Below are 11835 nucleotides of genomic sequence, written 5' to 3'. Positions count from 1 at the left end.
CAGGAGCCTGCATCCCTGCTGCTGCACCAGGAGCCTGCATCCCTGCTGCACAGGAGCCTGCATTCCTGCTGCACCAGGAGCCTGCATCCCTGCTGCCTGGGCTGCCTGGGCTGCTGGAGGCTGAGGGAGGATTTGGGCTTGTGCTGGCAGCCAGAGAGGAGCGGCTGGCGCTGGTGGCTGGAGACAAAGCTCCAAAGCTTGTGAGCCAAGCCAGGCTGGCAGGCTCAGGAGCCAAAAGCAAAGTGAAAGGCAAGGCTCTGCATCCCTTTGTGGACTATTGCCTCGATGGTGATGATGCCTCAAGTTCTGGCTTTCATATTTCCCAGGTTCTGTAGTGCACTGGTAACTCTGAACTCCATATGAAGTGTCAGCCAGTTCTCCTCACAGCTCAGGCACACACAACAATCCTTTTCCAGCCCCACAACCAAGGACAGCGCTGCAGCTCCAGCCCCAAAAAGCACAACCAGCAGCGAATTGAGGAGAGCAATCTGGGAGGATGGGACTGCATCACCTGCAGCTGGAATTGGACAATTAACCCAACATGGAAATGGACCAAAACTGATCAAAGTGTGAAAACTCATAACCTCCACCTTGGGTGGAGCCTTGGCCAGGTTCTTGCAGTGCATCCTTTGAAGGGCTTTTAATAAATCCCTGCTTTATTCCTTTAACTCTGTCCAGCCCCTGCTCCAGGCAGGCTCTGGAGGTGTCAGTGAAGCCACTCATGACACTTCTGTCGTGGGGAGCAGCCACTGGTGCTTCTGTGGGGCCGTGGTGGTGAGGAGCAGCTCTGGAGAGGCAAACACCCTCAGGAAGGTGTAGGGGGGTGTGGATCCTCACAAGCCTCGGGGAAGGAGCTGTGCTGGGATGCTGCTGCCTTCCTGGAGAGGGGAAAGGGCTGCCACAGCCACCCTGGGAGGAGAAGAGAGGTGCTGGGAAGGTGCAGCCCTACCTGCCCACCAGAGGAGCAGAGCAGGTACAGCAGATGAAATGACCTGCTGCTCTCTCCTTATTAAAAGAAAATAGAGTTTGCTGGCAGTGCTACAGATCTGAGACCTTGATCCATTGAGATGTTCTCAATATATAAATCAGGAGGAAAGGATCACAGCCCCCCGTGCATTGAGAGCCTCTGCTGCTGCTGCTGCTGCCCTCTCCCAGGGTGGGAGAGCCCTGGTGCCCCAGGGCAGGGGGTGTGGATGGCAGTGGGGGCTCCCATCACAGCCCCAGTTTGTGGGGAGCTCTGACTGGGTGATGCCTCACTGAGCCCATCTCCTCTGGCTCAGCCTGGGTGGCTCTGCAGGGAGGAACTGATGGTGATTTAAAGGTGTTTAATCAGGAAATCTGTCATGTCCCTGCTGCTGTGACTGATCCCCCTCACCACCAGCTGCCTGTTACAGACACACACCTTATTTCCAGCCTGGCTGGGTCCCTGGGCAGTGGCTCAGTGATGCACTGAGGAGCCTGCAGGGGCTGAGTGGCCCTGGGCCACCACAGCCACCCACTGCCAGCACGGGGGTCCCCAGGATGGATCCCCCAGAGCAGCTGGGGTTGGGATCCCTGCCCCAGGGCCTGGGGACACTGCCAGAGGGGTGGGATGAGGGATGTCACCCTGCTCTGGTGTCCCCAGGACCAACTCACAGCTCAGCACACTGTGTGCTGCTCCCCTTCCCCTGCAGAAGGATCTTCCAGCAAAGCCGTGGCAGGAGTCTCACTTTGCTCTGAGATAAATTGTGCAGGAAATTAGGCCTGATCTGCATGAAATTCCCTCTGCATGTATGTTCAAGGGTGAACCCAGGAAAGGGTTTATCCAAATTCTCCTGTCTTTTGTCTTTAATTTAAGAAGTCAGAATCTCCTGTAATTGCCTGTGTGCTCGTGGAGAGTTGGGTAATACCAAGAAACCCTCCTGTGGCTAATTGAACGCCTTATAAACGTTCTGACTGTAAGCAAAGCTCTCTGTCTTCCATTATAAAGATATTTAGGTCCCATTCTGTGCTGGGGTGATAATTTTATGAGGGATTTTCATATCTTTTGGATGCAATATGGGACGGATCATTACCTTTTTTTACACTTAATTGCTTTTATCATCCAGAAATATTCAGTGCTTAATGATAACAAAGAGCCTCTGCTGAGGAGGCCAAACACCAAATGTGTTATTGTCACATCTCCTCGGTGTGGCAGTTCGTGTGTCACCCCAAACCCCCCAGGAGAGAAGAGCAAGGCCAGAACCCCACAAAACAGGAATTATCTTATTTTCCTGAGTATCCCCTGCTTTTCTGGGTGTCCAGGAGAGCCTGGGGTCAGGCCTTGCTTCTCTGGGGTCGGTGTGAGGAAGGAAATGTGCTGCTCTCGGGGCAGCCAGGCCGGGCCAGGCCGGCGCCTCTCTGCCAGCTTTGCTCCTCAGAGCCACGCTACAAATCCAGGCCCAGCTGTTTGTGCTGCCTCTGGCTTTCCAGGAATGCACTTTTCAGTGGCCTTCTCCAGCTTTTAATTAAAGGAGCACTCCCATCATTTATTAATTACTCCTTAACCCTTCAGAGCCGCTGCAGGCCCGTGGCTGACGGTGCTGTCCCACAGATGCTCGTCAGCAGCCGTGGTAATTGATGGATTTAAACAATCTGCTGACCCCTTGGGCCTGGCAACAATTGATTAACTATTCATTAAAACATCTAGAAATTATTTATGAACCTTTTATAAACTATTTATAAGTGAGCAGGGACAGATTTATCCAGGAGCTCCAGGCTGAGATTCCAGCAGCTCCAGGCAGCAGGAAACGTGCCCAATGGCACAGGAAAACCTTTGTCACTCCACACATTTTCCCAAGTGACACAGGCTTTTCCTGCAGGCCCAAGTTCCCTGCTAGATGTGGGTCGTTCTCCCAAGGAGCAGAAATAACACAGAATGGAGAATTTTCTGCTTTTCTGCAGAGTCAGGTAGTTTGGCTAAGTAGGGGCTGGCGAGAATCCAGCAGCAGCTTTTTTAATACAGTGTTGGGCTAAACTTAGAGGAGAGGATGAGCAGGCTTGTGTGATGCTTTGCTTCTAGTGGCACAGGATTAAATTACCATCCCATTTTACTTCATATTAGTATGCAGGGATAAAGAGAGCCAAAGGCAGCAGCTGCCAGCAAAGCCCTGCTGGGTGCTGTCAGGCAATGAGCTGGTTCCTGGGTAAATTTGGGATGCAGGGTGAGGTTCAGGTTCAGCTGAACACCACCCCTAGCATGGACTGCTTCATTTTGGGGTTGTTTTTCCCCAGCTCGATAATGACAAAACAAAAATCTGTTTTCAGTCACTGTCGGTGCAGCAGGGGAAGGGAAGGTGGAGCGGCCTCGCTCAGCTGAGGCTTCATGAATCATTCCCAAGCTCCTGATCCATAGTGTTTGTACCAAAAATGGGACCTTTTGCAGGGACTGCCCAAAGTGGGAAATGCTGCTCCTGGCTGCAGCATCCCAAAACACCCAGCAGCTGCTGGGGGTTCTCTCCAGCCCACAGAAACACTGGGGAGCCCCCCTGTCTCTGGAGCTCAGCACCAGCAAACAGAAACTCAGATTGCAGCTTTCCAGCAGAGAGAGGACACCTGCAAAAGGAATTTACCTTCCCAGGATGTGCCCTGTGTTTCTCATGCAGGGTTCCTGCTCTCCTGCTGCTCAGCAGGGCAGGGGAATCCCAGCAGCAGCAGCAGCAATCTGGATTTGTGTGGTGATGGATGGAGCTGTGCTTGGAGACCTTGTTTGGATTTCCAGGCAGGGTGTGTTCACACACACGGAATTCATGCGGTGGAAAGCTGCACGTGGTTGTTGTTTAAGCACAAACATTGCACTGTGTGTGTCCCAATCAGCTTAAAGCTGAAGTGAGATCAAATCAGGGTGTGAAAAACGAGGTTCACATCATTTTTATAGAATTTAAAAGTTTAATACAAAAACAATTAGGAGAGAAAAATAAAGTAAAGTATACAGATACAGCTGGGTGTCTCTGCATTCACCTCACTGACAAAGGATTGTCCCTTAAAAACAGAACCCTGCTCCATATCCAGAAATTCTCACTCATATTCAGACATTCTTCTGTGCATCTTTGGGGTTCTTCTGTTCAGTTTTCTCTTGCCCCCTTCCCAATAGATCAATGCTCTTGGTGCCATTGAGATTTACATTCCCTGATCCCAGAAATGCAATAAATTCCTCCCCCAGAGTTCTGGGCACTGCTGTCCTCATCTGGATAAGAGAGTTTACAAAAGAAAAGAAGTGTCTCCAGCTCTTTTTCAGTCTTTGGGTTACACAGACAAAAGTAGTTTTTGTTTTAATTCTATGTCATAGCTTAACATTTATGTATTATACCACTATTTCTAACAGAAATAAAGGAAACTATATTAATACAACAAAATTTCCCATTCTTATACACATAACATTCATTTTAATATCTGAGAAAAGCCAACAATATGATATGTAACTATAACAAGTGCAAGGCTGAGTGTGGCTGTGCTCTCCCCATCCTGCCACAGCCCAGCCCAAGGTGCACAGGGTGTCCTGCAGGCTGCAGCTCACACAAACATCCTGCAGGATTTCACTTCTGCTCCACCTTGGGGAAGGAAATCCAGCTCTCTGCAGCCTCTCCTCAAGAGCACTTGAGCTGTTGTGGAGAGCAGCACGAAGAAATCAGCTTTCCATGGGGAGGGAACACAAAGATGTGCCCAAAAAGCCACAGCTGGCTCAGAATTGCTGCAGGAGCACTCAAGGCAGTGTGCTCCTCATTCCCCCAGGAGCAGGGAGGTTTGGAGGGTCAGAGGAGCCCCCAGCCCAGCCAGAGGCAGGGCTGAGCACTGGAGGGGGGATCACACTGCATTTCCCTCTCTTCTTCTGGGAAAACAATTCCAGGAGGTGGAAAACTCATCCTGCCTGGGCCAGCTCACCCTGGCAGCTGAGGTGGAGCATCCCTGGTGCTTCCAGAGGGATTTCCAGGGAATTCCAGGACTCCTGATGAGAAATGGCTGCTTAATGAGGCCCATGGGAGAGCACTGGGGGTCCCAGCCAGAGGATGGAAAAGGCTGGGCAAGGCTGGCAGAGGGAAGATGGTGATGAGAAAATCAGTGCAAGATGTTGCTGTGGTGCTTAGGGAGGGCTCCCAGGAGCAGTTTCAGAATGCAAATTAAAATAGCAGCACTATTTTAATTTGCACTAAAAGGGCACTCCCTGTGCCTTGGCAGCCAGGTGGGTTTTTTGGCAGCCCAGTCCCCCCCAGTCCTTTCCAGTCTCCCCAGATCTCACCACTTCCTCAGCAGGGTTTCATCACTGCCTGTTTTGTACAGGAGGGATGCTCTGCAAACACCAGTTTTCCTGGGCCCCATGCAGTTGAAAACTCAGTGAGAAAACACCTGCCTTTTACCACATTTCATGATTTCTCGGGAAAACTGGGAAATATCTGCTCCCTCCCACACTTTATCCCCCTTTCCCAGGCAAGAGATTCCCTCCCAGAGAGGGAGAATGTGGGTGATGACTTTGTGGCCATGAGTGGATAGGAAGGGCTTTTACTGCTCTTCCCTTTGTCTGGCTTCAGCTCAAAACAGAAACCTCAGGGAATGAGGTTTGAATCCTCTTCCCCTGGATCTCTGTTTTGCAGCAAACCACGTTCATTGCTCCTGAAAAGCCCAAGCCATCTTCTACTATAAACACAATCTTAAGTTATCAACAGAGGGGAGGGAAGGAGGAGGGTAAAATGACCCCAGAGAGAAAGGAGATATTTCTGAGGCTGAACAAAGCATCCCAGGATTGCTCCTAGCCACTCTCTGTAGGGGCTTTTTTTTTCATTTCATTCAAAAACCCAAGTGAAAATAATGAAATGACTGCCAAACAGAAATAATTTATATTGGATTTCCAGCCAGACCAAAGTAACTCATCATTGTGCCACCCCAAGCAGAGCCCCACGGAGGAGAGGAGCTCTGTGTCCTGCCCTGGGGATGCCCCAGAGCCCTCCTGGGATGCTCTGGGAGCAGCAGCAAGAGAGCTCCCCAGGCACATTTTGGTTTAAAATGCAGGAAAACAGAATGGAAAAGTGGTCTGTGCTGAGCAGGTTTAGAGAGGGATGACTTCCCAAGTTAGCAATCCAGGGCAAGTCTCCCTTTTTAAAAGATGCTTCTAAATCAGCCATTTTGGGTCAGTCTCCACTTCTCATCCTCTGAATATCCCTTGTCCCTCCCATTTCATGGAGGGAAGTAAAACAGTTAGCAGTTCCTGACTCTTAAATAGCATCTTTCAGCATCTGGCTAAGCTGCAAAATGGATTAGCTCTGCCTCACAGCTCTGTGCACACAATTTCAGGCTTGCACAGGAGCAGCACAGCCTTTCCAAGCCAAACCTTTCCCACAAAGCCCCTTCTGGGGATGCCAGGGGATGGGAACGAGCCTCTGGGGCAGCAGCACGCTGGGGAGCAGGGCATGGAGAGCTCCAGGAGTGAGAGATCTGCTCCCACAGACAAATCCAGCTCTGAACGTGGGCAGGGCACGTTTTCCTGCCATGGGGAATGAGCAGGGAAGGAGTCAGCACACAGCCTGGGAGCCTGGAGCTGGGGAGATGGGCAGGGATCTCCTGCTCCCCAGCTGTGGCACAGGGGTGCTGGCAGGTCCTGGCAGGTCCTGGCAGGTCCTGGCCAGCCCAGGGGACAGCAGTGCCACCCTCACAGGGGGTTGTTTCAGCCCTAGCAGCGGGTGAGGGCAGGGCTGCTCTGTCTGAGCACTTCATCCTGCTTTCTCCTGGTCCAAGCACCAGCTTTTAAACTTGCCAGCCTCCCCTTCTGCAGGGGGCCTCGCCCAGCTCCTTCTGGCAGGAGCTGAATTGCTCCTTTCAAGGCAGGGATGAGCTCCCATCACCTGCCCTGGCTGTGCTGGAGCAGGAGCCCTGGGGATGTGCTGGCCAGCAGAAAGTCTTGGGGAGCCTGGGAGGCAGGCTGTGCCCTCCAGGGCCAGCCAGGGAGCCCGAGTGTGAGCAGCAGAGATAACCTGGGCCAGTGCAGATGTCAGCCAGAGATTTGATGGCCAAAGCACGTTCGTGGTGCTCCCCATCCCCTCCTCCCTCCCCCTCTCCACAGAGACACCCGAACAGCAAGAGCCTGCTTTTGAGGTTGGAAGTCAGGTTTAGAATTTTAATGATATCCTGTATCCCACAGCCTTTCATTTGGGGAGAAACCGCTGTAAATGACCCATTTTTCTTCATATAATGATAATCATTACCGAGAGGAAAACGAGCGCTGGAGCCGGGCACAAACGCAGTCACACAGTGGATGGGGTGGCTGATTCCTACTGGCAAAATGCTGCCTGGAGAAATACACCTTTTATACTGAGAAGGAACATAAAGATGTCTTTAAACATGCATGGAAATGTGTAACAAATAAGTCACCGTGGCTTGGAGCGGGGAGCTGGAGAGAGCAGCTGTAAATATTTTATCTGTTGGGCAATGAGCTCCAGCACAGCAAATCCTCCCCATCATCATCATCATCATTCTCCTGGGGGAGTCACCTGCCCGTGCTGCTGGTGGGGAGACCAGTTTCCATCTCCCAGTTTCCATGCTGCCTCCACACTGAGCTCCCTCCTGGTCTGGGACCTGGCAATGAGGAGCCCACGGGCATGGCCCCTGCTCCTGGTTTGGTTTTGGTTGTTTTTTGAAGGAGGGGAAGAATTTCATTAGCAAGGGAAGCCTGGAAATCCAAGAGTTTGTGCAAAGAAATGGCTCAGTCCCAAGAAGCAGCAGCACACCCCTCTGCACCTCGGGGTGCTGCCTGGCCAGGAGCCCTGACCCCTGAGCTGCCCCGGTGGGATTGTCCCCAGCTGGCTGGGGATGGATGCAAAGGAGAGGGAATGCTGGAATCCACGACTAATCCTCCAAATCCCCCAGGCCATGCTCGTGTCAGCCCCCCCAGCCCCTTCCTGCTGTGTGCTGGCTGCCAGGGGCAGCTCCCAGCCCCACAAACAGGAGCTGCTGTGGTGACTTTTCTTTGAGCTGGCACTCAAGGCACCTCCTTCAGTTCCCAGACTTCACCCCAGAAGCCACCAGCTGCCTCTGACCATGGCGTTCAGGCACCTAAAAGTTCAATTATACGTTAAGTTCAATGTATAATTAATTGATTGATTGGGAGAGTGAGTGCTGATCCCAGGTAATGACTCTCTTCTGGAGCAGCCCCTTGGCCTGGCTCATTCACCAGGGAGGGAGCTGGCTAGGTTGTGAGTGATATCAGGAGCCTGCTCTCTGGGTGCTGGAATTGAATTAGACATCAACAAGACAGATTTTATTAGATTTATTAATGGCTGGTAGAGAGAAGGCTGGAAAGCAGAGGAAGAGAAGTGTCTCCCCAGCGGGCTCAGGGCTGGCAGTATTTATCTGTGTCAGAAGGGAGCGGTGTCATCTCCCAGGTGATGCCAGCACTGTCCCCACCCCAGGGCTGGGGCAGGATGAGGAGGGTCACCTTGAGCTCGGTGCAGGACAGCCTGTTCCAGCAGGAACTAACATGGAATTAAATGATGGAGAGGCCCATCCCCAGCCCCTGGCAGCACTCAGCTGTGGTTTCCAGCAGGTTAATAACTCTCTGCTGGGGCTGCACCCCCAGGCTTCCCCTGCTGCCAAGGGCTCCCCACAACCAGCATGGCTCTCATCAATAATTAACACTGCACAGCCTTGCCAAAACAGACCCAGCAGCTGTCTGGCGAGGCAAAGGTCCCTCGGTTTCTCAATCCAGCACTTCTGCCTTGTGTGCTGTCCCTGCATTACAAAGGTTTGGGGCGAGCTTTCCTCTCAGCAAAATGCTGTGATGTTCTTGGGGAAGCTTTTACTGGGGTGCACCGTGCTGCTGCTCAGGAGCCACAGCCCTGGAGAGCAGGAGAAGCTGAGATGTCTCCTCATCTCCTGGGGCTCAGCTGTCGGTACAGCAGGCTGAGCAGCAGCTCTGCAGACGGCTCCCTCAAACCTGGGGGCAGCACAATGCCAGATGTCACCAGAGCACGAGAACTGCTGTCACAGGAGAGGCTCTGCCTCGGGAAGGTCTCTGGGGGGCAGAGAGGGAAATAAACCCTGTGGGAAGCAGGAGGCATCACCAGCAGTGAGAGAGGCAGAAGCAGCCCAGGGATTCTCTGGATGCCCCACAAGTGCTGTTTGTGCAGAGGCTGAGCCCTGGCAGTGCTGCTCAGGCTCAGTCCCTCCCTGTGCCATGTCCCACAGCCCAGGTGTGGGGCTGTGCCAGCCTCACTGGGGGCCAGCAGACACAATCTCCTTCCATCTCCTGGAGATCTGCTCCTCCATTCCACCACCACAGCCAACAGCTGCCTACTGTTAATTAAGAGCAGAACAATCACTGTTAATCAAAGGCCAGACTGATGGCAGCAGGAGCAGCCTGCCGAGCTCATCCCACCTCCACTGACCCCATGCTCAGGGCAGAGCAATAACAGGGACACGAGTTTCTGTGCCACCACAGCCTGGCAGCAGGGACAAGCCACTCCCAGGGGGACAGAGATGCTCTGTGTGGGAGCTGACTGGCCTCAGGACACACAGAGCCACCCTGCCTGTCCTGCCACTCCAACACAGGCACTGGAGCACCCAAAGGCTCCCTGAGTGCACAAAGTCCTCAGCAGCTTCACCATCTCGTAGGGCAGAGGTCTCCAGGGTTGCAGTTTGGTAGTCACACCTCTCTGTGCTCCCAGCTCTTCCCTTGGCAGCTTGGCCTGCTTTTCTTGCATCAGGCACTGTCATGGAGAGGGAGAGGGAGAGGTCCCTCAGCCAGCCTGGGCCAGGTGAGAGGACCCAGCAGGTGACTCTGCCCAGGGCTCTACAGGAGCCTCACCCTTCCAGCCAGTCCTGCAGAGCCATCCCTGTCTGAGCACCCTCTCACACAGGCAGGAGGTGCCAGCAGATCTCAGATGCCTCTTCCCTGTCACATCTCCAGAGCTCTGCCCCACAGCTTCCAGCATCTCCTTCCCCACAAGAACGTTTTTGGCACCAGGAAACTCCCAGTGCTCTCCTATTTTTAGCTCCACACTCCAGTTTTAATTTTATTTCAATGAGCTGATTCCCTCTCCCACCTGGCTCTCGGGCACCCAGTGGATTGGATGAGGATGCTGGGAGCACTCAGCAAAGTTTGTACCTCTCTGCCAGCACCCAGGAGAGCGAGGACAAGGATGAGCAGGAGCAGGAAGCTCTCCATCCTCCATCTGTAGGGATTTCCAGCAGGCAGTGGGGGAAGGCATCTGTGTGAGGAGTCTGCTCTGGCTCCACTATTCCCTTTCCCCCAGCACTGACAGTGGGAGGTTATTTGAGGACACGGTTGTGATTCACACACAGAAGAACATCCTCAGGCTACTGAAATCAGATCCAAGTTTCGTGCTCCTGGCCTGGCTCGCCCCTGGTGTTTGCATTCATGCCCATTGATGGCACAGGAAAAATCCAAGCTGTGGGCTTTGTGTGCAGGTGAAATTTGTTGGCCACTCGAGCGAGGCCTTTTTCTCTCCAGGAGGGCAGCAGCAGAGCTCAGAGCTGCTGGATTTTAGGGAGATGATTTGTTCAAATGCAACTTGCAGGTGCGCTCCCAGCCCTGCCATGCCTGGGGCAGGAAATGCTTTTGTTCCCAGCCCAGGGATGGCACAGCTCCTTCAGATGAAAGCCAGACAGTTTCCTAGGCAGGGGCAGGACCAGTGAGGGTGTTGGTTATAGCTACAGACAGCTATAATATATATTTTACATATATTATATATATTATATATTATATATATTTACACAGATATCCTGTGGGGTGAGCTTGGAGCATGCTGGAGGAAACACGAAAAATCCAACAGCATCTCCAAAATAGTGGGGGAAAAGCCTGGGGGAATAAAAAAACCAAACCAAGAAACAAAAAAAGAGAGTATAGCTGGGTCCAATTCCCCCAGCAGGGACAAGGAGCACTGGGGCTGGGAGGGCAGGGCTGAATTCAGGGAAAATGCCGAAGGTTTGGCAGAGGAGCAGCAAGGCCAGGAGGAGCCCCGAGGCAGCAGAGAGGGAAATGCCCCAGGAGCAGTGAGGAAAGCTCTGCTGAAGGGTGATACAGAGTGCAGGGAGGCTGCAGGAGGGAGAGGAGGGTGGGGACAGCTCTGCCAGCAGAACCTGCGCTCCACACACATCTCTCACTGTGGCAAACAGACAGCCAGACAGATGTTTGCCAAATGTGCCCTTCTTGGCAACAAACCCACAAACTGTGGGGGATTTTGATGCTTTTACAGCTGGGGTTTGGTCCAGATTAGAACAAAATCTTGAAAATGCACCCAACTTGGAAACGCCAAGGAATTCCTCTGCAGAAACGTTTTGCTGGGAAATGGTAAATGGTTTGGTAGAGTCAAAATGAAGTATTATAATTCCACGTTCTATGTACAAGTCAAAATGAATAATTTACCTCCTTTAACTATTTTTAAACACCTGAAACATCTGAAAAGGCTTTTTTTTGTTTGTTTTTTGACACGTCTGTCAAATCTCATCAGACACAGCGTGTTTGTGAATGGGGAGATGTTCCCAGCAGCTGCAGCTGCCTGTGGCAGCAGGAGAGCCCTGACCAGGATGGCTGTGGGGGACAGAACTGGGAAAAGAAAGGCCATCTGTCTGTCCATCCATCCATGGATCCATGGATCCATTCATCCATCATCCATCATCCATCCATCATCCATCCATCATCCATCATCCATCCATCATCCATCCATCCTCCATCATCCATCATCCATCATCCATCATCCATCATCCATCCATCACCCATCATCCATCATCCATCCATCATCCATCCATCATCCATCATCCATCATCCATCATCCATCCATCATCCATCCATCATCCATCATCCATCATCCA

This window comes from Parus major, chromosome 8, assembly GCF_001522545.3.
Source record: "Parus major isolate Abel chromosome 8, Parus_major1.1, whole genome shotgun sequence".
In the NCBI taxonomy this organism is placed as follows: Eukaryota; Metazoa; Chordata; class Aves; order Passeriformes; family Paridae; genus Parus; species Parus major.
This window is presented reverse-complemented; position numbering follows the sequence as displayed.